This window comes from Argentina anserina, chromosome 6 (genome assembly GCF_933775445.1).
Source record: "Argentina anserina chromosome 6, drPotAnse1.1, whole genome shotgun sequence".
In the NCBI taxonomy this organism is placed as follows: Eukaryota; Viridiplantae; Streptophyta; class Magnoliopsida; order Rosales; family Rosaceae; genus Argentina; species Argentina anserina.
The window spans coordinates 15,797,269-15,807,804 of record NC_065877.1 but is presented as its reverse complement, the minus strand read 5'-3'; positions in this window follow the sequence as shown (position 1 = coordinate 15,807,804).

Here is a 10,536-nt window from a genome sequence, read left to right as displayed (position 1 = left end):
TAGGCATTTAGGCAGTGTCTGGTGTACTTATGGGGGAGGGCCTTGCGTCTCTGTCTCGGTGTCTGTGTCTTCTTCTTCTTCTTTGCTTCTAAATTATTGTTCTTTTCTTTAGGTTTTTTGTTTTTTGGGAATTCAATTTTTTCTGGTGAAGGGGATCAATCATATGCTTGTTTCGTTTTTTGGTTCGTGTTGATTTGCCAGTCTGCAATTGGGTGGGAGGGTGGATTTGAGTATTCATTACTCTTTGGCGATTTTGGGGTCACTACTTGTTGTGCGACTTGTGCCCTTTCATTCCCAAATCAATAATAATTGTTATGTTTCTTTTGTGCAAGTACTATTCACTATTTTCTTCACAAATCGGCTGGGGTCGCGTCTTTTCGTTTTCGGTACTTATTCGTTTCACTCGTTTGTTGCTATGTTCTAAATTTCATGATATATTTCTAATATTAAAAATAATAATATAATATTTTATATATATTTTTAAATTATCAGTTACACGTTAATTTTATAGTTAAAATCCGATATATTGAGTCAATCTGATTTTAATATGATATATCGGATTTTTTTTTAATTTTATTTCAAATAAAAGTATCATCATTTTTTATTTAATAAGAAAAAAATAACTAAATTAAAATTAAGACGTGATGTACCTCAAATCAGTGAAAAATTTCATATTCTTCGAACACAAAACTTCATATTCATATTTAAAGTGATTTTGAACACCGATATCTTAATCAGAAAAGCCGAAAACATCATCAGACAAAATCTCTAACTTTATATGTGAAACCAAACTACTACATATCTGTCTCAAATCCAAAAAATCTTTATTTAAACACTTTTTTTTATTATTTAAAACCATTTGTGTATTTTTTATTTTGTACTTGGTTGTAGTAAAATTCATAAATTTAATAAATTTAATTAAAAATAGTAAATACGATAAATCCTATATATCATTTTACCTTTTGACTGATACGATCCCGATAAGCGATATTTAGACCTATGCTTACCGGCCATATATTCATATCTCGATCATTTAGTTTTTACTTTTTACAAATATATTAGTAGATGATAGGAGCACAAAGTGTGACGTTCTTAATGTGTATATGTCATATTCTTATGCTTTGTTACTTCTTATTTAGTTGTTTTAGGTTCATATTTGTCATATGTATGTTCTAAGTAGAGCTATGCCGAATTTAGATGATTTGATGATGAAATTGTGCTAAGTGTTAGAAATCCTTTTTGAGCTAGGATTCCTTACTCGACTAGGACTCTACTTTCCTATTTTCATTCTTTCCTATTCCTTAATCGACGATTTCTTTTCAGGAAAGACAAATCATATTTGGGAAGGAAGTAGAGTTGCCGAGATGCATTCCTAGTTGAATAAGGAAATCATATTCGAGTTGAAGAAGGAGAAGAAGAGGCCGACATAGCTATTCCTAGTTGAAGAAGGAGAGATGCCGAGCAACCATGTATGTTTCCCTGTTAGATTTGGTTTCCTACATCAAGTTGGATATGGAGTACATAAATCAAAATCCATATCAAAGAGGATTTCAGCTTCCCAATTGGATTCTACTTCCTTATAGGACGGCAAGATGGCTTCCTAGACTCCTATATATAGAGGCTCGGCCTCTCCATTCAGGGGATCATCAGCCCTACACACAAACACAAGCCATAGCTCTGCCGAATTCATTCTTCACCCTTCCAAGAAATCCTAAAACCGATTCCATCATTCCCCACCAATCAATAGCCTTCAAACACGCTTGTGAAGAAGGTTTCATCCATAGAAGTCTCGGCTACACTTGTGGATTGCTTGATTTATAAAGTGTAACCATGATTCACTCTTGTTTAAATTCGGTTTTGGTTTTGTTCTTGTTCTTGGATGGAGCATGCGATTTGTGTAAAGTAAACTTGTTTCAATTTTGTCTATGAGATAGTTACTTGTTTCAAATTATATAAAGTTGCGATTTTAGGTTTTTAGTTCTATGATTTTGGTTTCTGTCGTGCCTTGTTATTGAATTATTTCGAAAGTATCTATATGTTATGTATACGCTTGTAGCATGATATTTAGGTTGTTGGATTTATGACTTATGCTATGAACATGCTTATTCTTTTCTATGTGATTTTCGAAATTGCATGATTGGGGGTTAAGTAGGTGACATGCTTAATGAATTCAATATGCGTGGCTTTGGAATTGCATGGTAGGATAAGTATGTTAGATTTCGATTAAGACCGCTTGGAATGGATCGAATGTGTTAAGTGTCTATGTGTTTAGGTTACTGCTTAGGACCCTAATTGCATGATCCAACCTTAGTTATTCATGATAGTACCTACGGCATGACTCTTAAAGGAGAACTAGAACTTGTTTTCGTTAGCTTTGTATGATTTGTTTTGGTGATTGTTTATGTGATGGTTGGTTGATCACATGTATATATTAGTTTAGGTTTTATTTATTGTTTTTATGATTCAATCCGAAACTTATATCTCAAACCTTAGAATCTTTTATGAATTTGTGATTAATTGATGTGATCCTAAGCCCTGGCTGGATCCCCGGTTTGTGAACGATACTCTCTTGCTTTATACTACTAACGATGCTTACAGGGTTAAATATTGATGTCGAGTAATCGAGCAATCATCAGTAGATAATATCAATAAATTTTTATCCAAATTGAAAATCATTAAGTTATGAATGTGGTTTACTAGTTATAACTTGAACGATTTATGTTTGGCAAATTTAGTTTGTCTATTGATTTGATTGATTCTTGAAAATACCAATATGTGAAATTTAGACCTAATGTATGAATAGTTCATAGGGATAAAATGTGATCAAAAGGTGGTCATATTTAGAAGAAAAGTTGAAAAGTTTCTCAACCTAATGATCCTCACTAGAAAATGCTCCATATAAACAAAAAAGTTAAAGACTATTTCATACTAATTTGGAGCTTTCATTGCCCATTAAATGACACAATTTAGAATTTGTCCACACTCACCACCAATGTCTACTAACATGACTGATATCATCACCCGAATAACTAATGCCAAACTGATCATAAATCATAGATCAAATAAAAACCCTCGACCGAGAGGAATACCACCCTCAAAACAACACCAAAGAATGCACCATCAATTGAGCCCCATAGAAGCACGAGCTTGCGAGAGAGGACCGAGATATGGTATGAAATTAACAAAATATAAAAATGATATATGTTTTAGGTAGTGTTATTGACACACCCATTTTCTCTATTAATAAAAAGATCAAGTAAGTTACTAGAATAGGAGAGTAAGATTAGAAAAATTACGGAATAAAAGTTTAAGTTCAAGAAAGATTTTCCCAAATGGTACGTTTTATAGTCTAAAAATGATTCATAATGCAAGAATGACTTTCAAAATAGCGCCAATGCGACCAAAACGTAGAAAGATGAAGACTCCTAATCCAACTAGGTTTCCTAGTCCTACAAGGATTCCTACTCAAACTAGGACTCTAGACCAATTCTGCGTTTTAATTCATGTAAGCAAAAAAAATACATCTAATACCGCTCAAGATTCTTACTACGACTCAATGACTCAATAGTACAACAATAAGGGCTAAACAAAGTACAAATGGAGGTAAAAACATGTTAAGAACGTCGTACAAAGTGCTTCTATCAACACTCGATGTCACACTACTTATCACACTAACTGTCACACCCCTGTCACACTATATGTCACACTCATATCACACTACATTTTACACTAACTATCACCCCCGCTGTTACACCCGTTGTTGCAACCCCTATCACATTAATTTTCAATGCCTCTCACACGTACCAGCTGTCACAACCGCTGTCACAACACTAATCACACTTATTGTCACACCTCATATCACACAACCTGTTACACTCGCTGTCACACCTCATGTCACACCCCCTATCACATAACCTGTCACAGCTGTTGTCACATTGTTTTATGTGACTATGTTGTGATAAGAAGAAGAAGAACAAAGATTAGATATAACAAACTTTTGTATAATGTTATGTGATTTTGAACTTTTTAAATCAACTCATATGATCCAAATATCGACATTAATGTGATGTCACACTCCTAGCCACATTACCTATCACACTAGTTTTCTGTCTGTCACACTATCTATCACACAAACATTGTTTTGTAACAGGTAGTGTGATAGGTAGTGTGACTCCCGTTGTGACTGCTATTGTGAGCAACATTGTAACTGAAATACCTTCATTAACATAGTCGTACATTTCACAAATCCCACAAAACTAGTAGTCACACTACTCTTTATGAACATAATTGATAGCATTCAAAAAATCACGTAAATTGAAATTGAAGAATTGAAGAAACAAAAAGAAAAAAGAAATTGACTTGGGCACCCAAAAATTGCTATGGGCACCCACGGCCTTTTTGGCTTCATGCTTTCGTTGGGGCAAAGCGTCCGTCGCATTCTCCTTCGTCCCAGACAACCACACTCTCTGATCCAACCGAAACTCGCTGGCGAAGTACAAGCATGAGTCGAGTTCACAGAGATGCTAGATGGTTTGCTTGTCGTTGAGGAACTTATCGAGGACAGCGAGATCAGAGAAAATGACGACGCCATCTGCTTTGATCTGTGCCTAGAAATCTCGATTCGAGATCTGCAGCTCATGGATCTCTGACTCTAGTTGCTCGATTGAGCTCTTTGATTTTGCTTTGCCAAAATTTAGATTGGAAACTGAAACGGAGATGGCGGGGCGACAACGATGGGAATATTATCCAATATCCAAGCTCCACCCAACTAGCTTACTACGACGAACAGATCCTTAAGGTCGTGTCGAAAATCGACGAAGGTAGTGGCGGTGGTGTTGAATTTCAGCGGCGGTGAGGATGGGGTCTTGGGCACCGGGAATTCAAGAGGAAGAAGAGTTGCAGAGCCCAGGCGATGGTATATGATGCCTGGTTCAACGAATGGTCTCTTTCTTACAATGGCATTCATGTAAATTTTGTTAAAAGTGTGGGCAACGCTTTTAGAGTTTTACGAACCTGACTTTTCTATAATTTTGAAAAGAGTTTTTTTCACCAACAGTCCCTCAATTCTGGTGTACCTACCAATGTGATACCTCAACTCTTAATCGTACCAATGTGATACCCAGACTCTAGTATTGCTATCATTGAAGTACTTCCGTCAGTTTTTTTCAACTTTTCCGTTATCTTGGTGACGTGGCAGGTACGTGAGGCCCACAAAGAGGGTTAAAAGACAAAATTAACCTCATCTGAGAGGAGCAATGTTTTTCCCGCCCTTTACCTTGAGAAAGACACCCAACAATTCCAATTTTGGCGCCAATTTTCACTCCATACTCCTTAATTTGTGTCTAATATCTAAACTAAAGAACTACCGCCAACCAGTCAACCACAATATGATAAAACCTAGATCAATCTCATTTTCTATTTTTACCCTAGCACTTGTTAAACTAACAGAATAAATATATAAATTTATATGGAACATCTCATTTCCACAATCTCATAAGAATATAGAAACACATAACTTAACGAAATTCAACTACATGTACCATTAGTTCTTACAAGCAAAAATCATGGCAGATCAACATAAAAGGTGGCAACTAATGGTACTTAAACATGTATTTGAATTTCGTTAAGTTATGTGTTTTTATATTCTTATGAGATTGTGGAAATGAGATGTTCCATATAAATTTATATATTTATTCTGTTAGTTTAACAAGTGCTAGGGTAAAAATAGAAAATGAGATTGATCTAGGGTTTTATCAGATTGTGGTCGACTGGTTGGCGGTAGTTCTTTAGTTTAGATAAGAGACACAAATTAAGGAGTAGAGAGAGAAAATTGGCGCCAAAATTGGAATTGTTGGGTGTCTTTCTCAAGGTAAAGGGCGGGAAAAACATTGCTCATCTCAGATGAGGTTAATTTTGTCTTTTAACCCTCTTTGTGGGCCTCACGTACCTGCCACGTCACCAAGATAACGGAAAAGTTTAAAAAAACTAACGGAAGTACTTCAATGATAGCAATACTAGAGTCTGGGTATCACATTGGTACGATTAAGAGTTGAGGTATCACATTGGTAGGTACACCAGAGTTGAGGGACTGTTGGTGAAAAAAACTCTTTTGAAAACTTAAGTGTTTTTTTTTTCTAATTTACGGTGTTAAATGTAATTTTTTTATAAGAAGTCCTTCAGATAACAGCTACTCAGAATACCATGGTTCTAACAAACCCCGCCTAGGCGCTAGGCGGTGCCTCACCTTTCCAATTATGGTCTAGTCCCCGAAGCTATGCGATGGGCTGAAAATCAGCCGATTAATTCGCCTAATTGATAGACTAGTACAGCTAATTGATGTCTAGGCGATCAACCAATTATGCACTATGCCTTAAAAATTTATGTTTACTAACTTCTAAGTTTTAAGAATTTATTGTCTCATTATTGTTAAGTATTTTATTCCATTTTGAGTATTTTAACTTTTTTCGAACTTTATAATACTTCTAATATTTATTAGTGTATATAATTTTATGTAATATAAATTAAATAAAATAAGCAAAATAAAACTGCCTAGTCCCCATCTAGTCCTCTAGGCGCTAGTACTTGACTTTTCGCCCGACTAGCGCTTAATGTTTTTTAGAACCTTGTAGAATACCATGTATGAACTTACGATTAATTGCAAATAAAACAACTACTTTTCTGTTAACTTTACACAAAAAATGAAAAATTGCTTTCTATGACTGTTAGATTGCAGATCTAGGTAGGTATCTTTTTTTGTTTCTTCCTTTAGTGAGTCCTTTAAGGTCATTAATTGAGAAAGCATTAATCTTTCATGGTAGCACTTGCAGTTCTAATAACCTGGTGAAGTTACAGCTACTATTATAATTAAGCACATCCTTGGTCATATATGTTAAAAATGTCTCACGAGGCTATATGGCCATGAGCTACCATGAATAGTACATTGTAGTGCAACTTCAAGTTGAATGGAACTAGAAACAAAGTTTACTGATGGCTTTTGTACTAATGCAATGGTATTCTCTGCAGTTTTTATTTCAAATAAACTAGCTAATTTTATTGCCGCGGGTTGTTTGCTCACCAAGCTTAGTACACTTATTGGACATTTACCTACTTTCAGAAGTCGATTATCCCATATTCATGGCGGTGCTTTCATCAGATCCATCTTTTATGAAGAAGGTAACTCTGAAGCTTCATCAAGATTTTGAAGTCCTATCAAAATTTGTATTCGACATAGATGTTGTCTGCATATGCACATAAGATGCAATGAACTTACGATTTTCAAATTTCTAACACGTTGCATAAGACCTAATTTCCTTTTGAATTCGTACAATATATATCTTATTTTTTTTCGACTTAATGTATTGTTTTAGCTCCATTTCATACTGATTCTGCATTAATAAAGCAATTGTATAAGGGAAAATATATTATGCAGCAGGTTGTTCTGTTTCCACTGCTTGCAGGATTTTTTTTTTTCATTTTACTCTGAGAATTGGCATGAGTAGTATTATGGCACCATCATCCTAAATATATATATTTTTATTTAGGTTTATTATTAGTACATACAATCATCCATGTCATTAGTTCCCTAAAAAGTTTTGGGGGTTTTCAGAACTTTCATGGCTGGTTGTGTGCAAATGTTCTGGTATTGGACTTAAGTACAACTAGTAGTGTGCTTGACATGATTTGCCTTGTGTCTGATCGTTGTCTTTTGTGTTTTTAAGGTTTCTTCTAAATTTGTGAAAGCATATCTGCATATGTGCTCTTTATGCTGTGGTTGAGGCCTAATATATAATTTTGATATAATCCCAGGGAGTGTATTTTGTACTTCAGCGGTGTGCAGCACCAGCAACACATGTCACTCTTTAAAAAGAGTCCGTTAGTCTCTGTTAGCCTTTGTTAAAAACAAGAATCGATCGACCTTGCATGGTTCCGATTTCAGATCTGGTGTTTGGCCGGCCGCCACTGCTAGCCACCGGCACCGATTTTCAACAGTTTTTCGGCTTCCCATTAAACTCGGAGAGAAATTCTAGCGATCAAGTTAAAGTATGTGGTGCAAAGAAGGGTGCGCAACCGGATAGTGAGGATCTGACCCGATCCAGATCGATTTCATGGTCTGACAAAGCTTAATCCGGCGCTGCCTCTTCTTGATAGCAATTGAGCACAACCATCTCCTATTCCATCCTCCGAGCCCTCACCAACACCAAACAAATTTTCCTATCCAGCCAGACCGTGCAAGCCCCGCGACGCAGCCAGATTAGAAGGCGACCAAGTTTATCAGAAATCCAGTTTCCCGGTACTGTTTTTGCAGAGAACAGCAACAAAAGAGTACCCAATGTCCCAATTATTTAAGAGTACCCATTGCTCTCATGGATTTTTTTAGTCCGTTAAGGAAACTGAGTTGCTCCCAAACAAAAAAATTCAGATGGCAGAGAATCGTCTTCATATAGCAAAGGCTGAGATTGTCTTGATATGAGTAAAATATCAGACGGTGGTTGCACACCGTGGTGTATACCATCCGTTTCAATAATCCAAGTAAAAAGTTTTTTTCTGTTTGGGAATCCATCTTTGAGCAATGATAATGGGAGTGTGGTGTGACTTTGGACATAATCCATCATTTTTATTAGAATCATCATCGTTGGCTGTAAATTGTTTTCTTGCTTTGCTACAAGGAAATGTGGCGGTGACCATGAGACGCTTCTTTTGCCCGTCATTCTTCTTAGGTTTGTGAACCTGATATTAGAATATATATTTCTAGTGCTGTTTGTCATGTTTTTTTGCACAGTACTCTATAGAGTCATTGTTCTCTTTCTGGATTCAGCTTTTGCTGTGTTTCTGGTGTAGATGTAAAATGTCTGTTCAGCAACCCTTGTTTCACATATTTAGTCGTTACCTCATTTTCACTGTAATGCTTTTTGCAATTTTTGTTTTCTATCTTCAACTAAGCTTCTTTCAAGTGTCTCTTCATATATCCCTGGTGAGCTTCCCCTTTCTTTTGATAGACTTCATTGTTTTTCTGACATGTGAATTGGCTCTAAAAACTGCCTCAACCCGTCAACCGCGTTCTTCAACACATTATTTGAAAAGAAAGAGCTTAAATAAAATTCATCCAAGCAGGCCTGTGAGACCCCAACCATTCTAATTGTCTATAAACAGTTTATATGCCATAGTTTTGAAGTAGGATTCATTTGGACGAAAACAAATGTGAGTCAAGATGGTTACATTATGCAGGTAGAAGATCTTGAAGATGGACCAGAGAATTAACAAAATGCTTAAGCTGATATAAGAAGATGGTAATTCTCTAAAATGTTGCAATAGATTCTCAATGATGCCAGAGTTGATTGAGGAATTAAACACTATCTGGGTGTCATGGTCACTTGACAAAAGATTTACATGCGCAGTGACTCCTGATGGAAAGGTGGGTTTGTCCAATTGTGGCCATCAGGTTGGAGTCTCAAAAATGAAAATCTTAACTCATTTCTGAGCAATCTTTCGGTAATGTACCATTAGGTTTACAATTTGATTTGGGTATTTCTGGTAATACATGCGGGCTTGAATTTGGGCTTTTACCCAACTTTAATCCCTACAAAGGAGATATCCAATAATATAAATACATTAGGTTCGACCTTTTCCCTCTAAATCTGTGTCTTCCTCCTCTAACTCTTACTATCCCCATCGGCGCCTCCCATCTTTTCTCTCCCCGAACCTGGAGTTAGGTAACTACTTTTGCTTGTGATTTTTGCTTTATGAATAGGATATATTGATTTTGGTACGATACATTTTTGGGGATTTCTGAATGTAATTTTGCGATTCTGATTCTTATAGACTAGTCGATCTGATTCTTATTTTTATTGTTCAGTTTCAATCCTTATTTTCTATTCGTCGAATTTTTAGTCTTTTTTTTTTTAAACTTGGAAGTGTATTGAATTTTGTTTTGATGAGCTTCTTTGTTTGCCTGCTGTTGTCTCTTTGTACCTGATATTCATGCCTGATTATCATTTCAAGTTGAGCACAATGTCTCTGTGCATGTTGAGGCATGTGTAGACAATTAGAACATGATGTAGCTATGCGTCCATAGTTCCATTGCATAAGGTAATAAAGTAAGCTAGGAAAACATCCCAACTTCAGATTTATTTTTTATTTTTTATTTTTTGGGTCAAGTTTGCCATAATAGAATAGTAGGATTAACCAAGAATGCTAAGCTCCGATCAAGGACTAATCAAGTATTAGAATAGCCTTAAATTTAATCACTCAGAGACGCACAGCCAAACTAATCAAGCATTAGAATAGGCTGAATAGCCTTAAATTCAAACACTCAGAAGCGCACAGCCAGGCGAGCTTCTGTGATTATGCAATGCACTTATAAGGGTACTTTGGATATGTATATAATTAGTATATAAGATTTTGATATAATGTGTTTGGGTTTTATACTTGTCATCTTGGTCCTATGCTCGCATTACCTACTTATTGATGTTGCAGATTATTAAGTGCCATGGATCCCGGAAATCTGGGAGAGATATTGAAGTAAGTTCGTACAGTCAA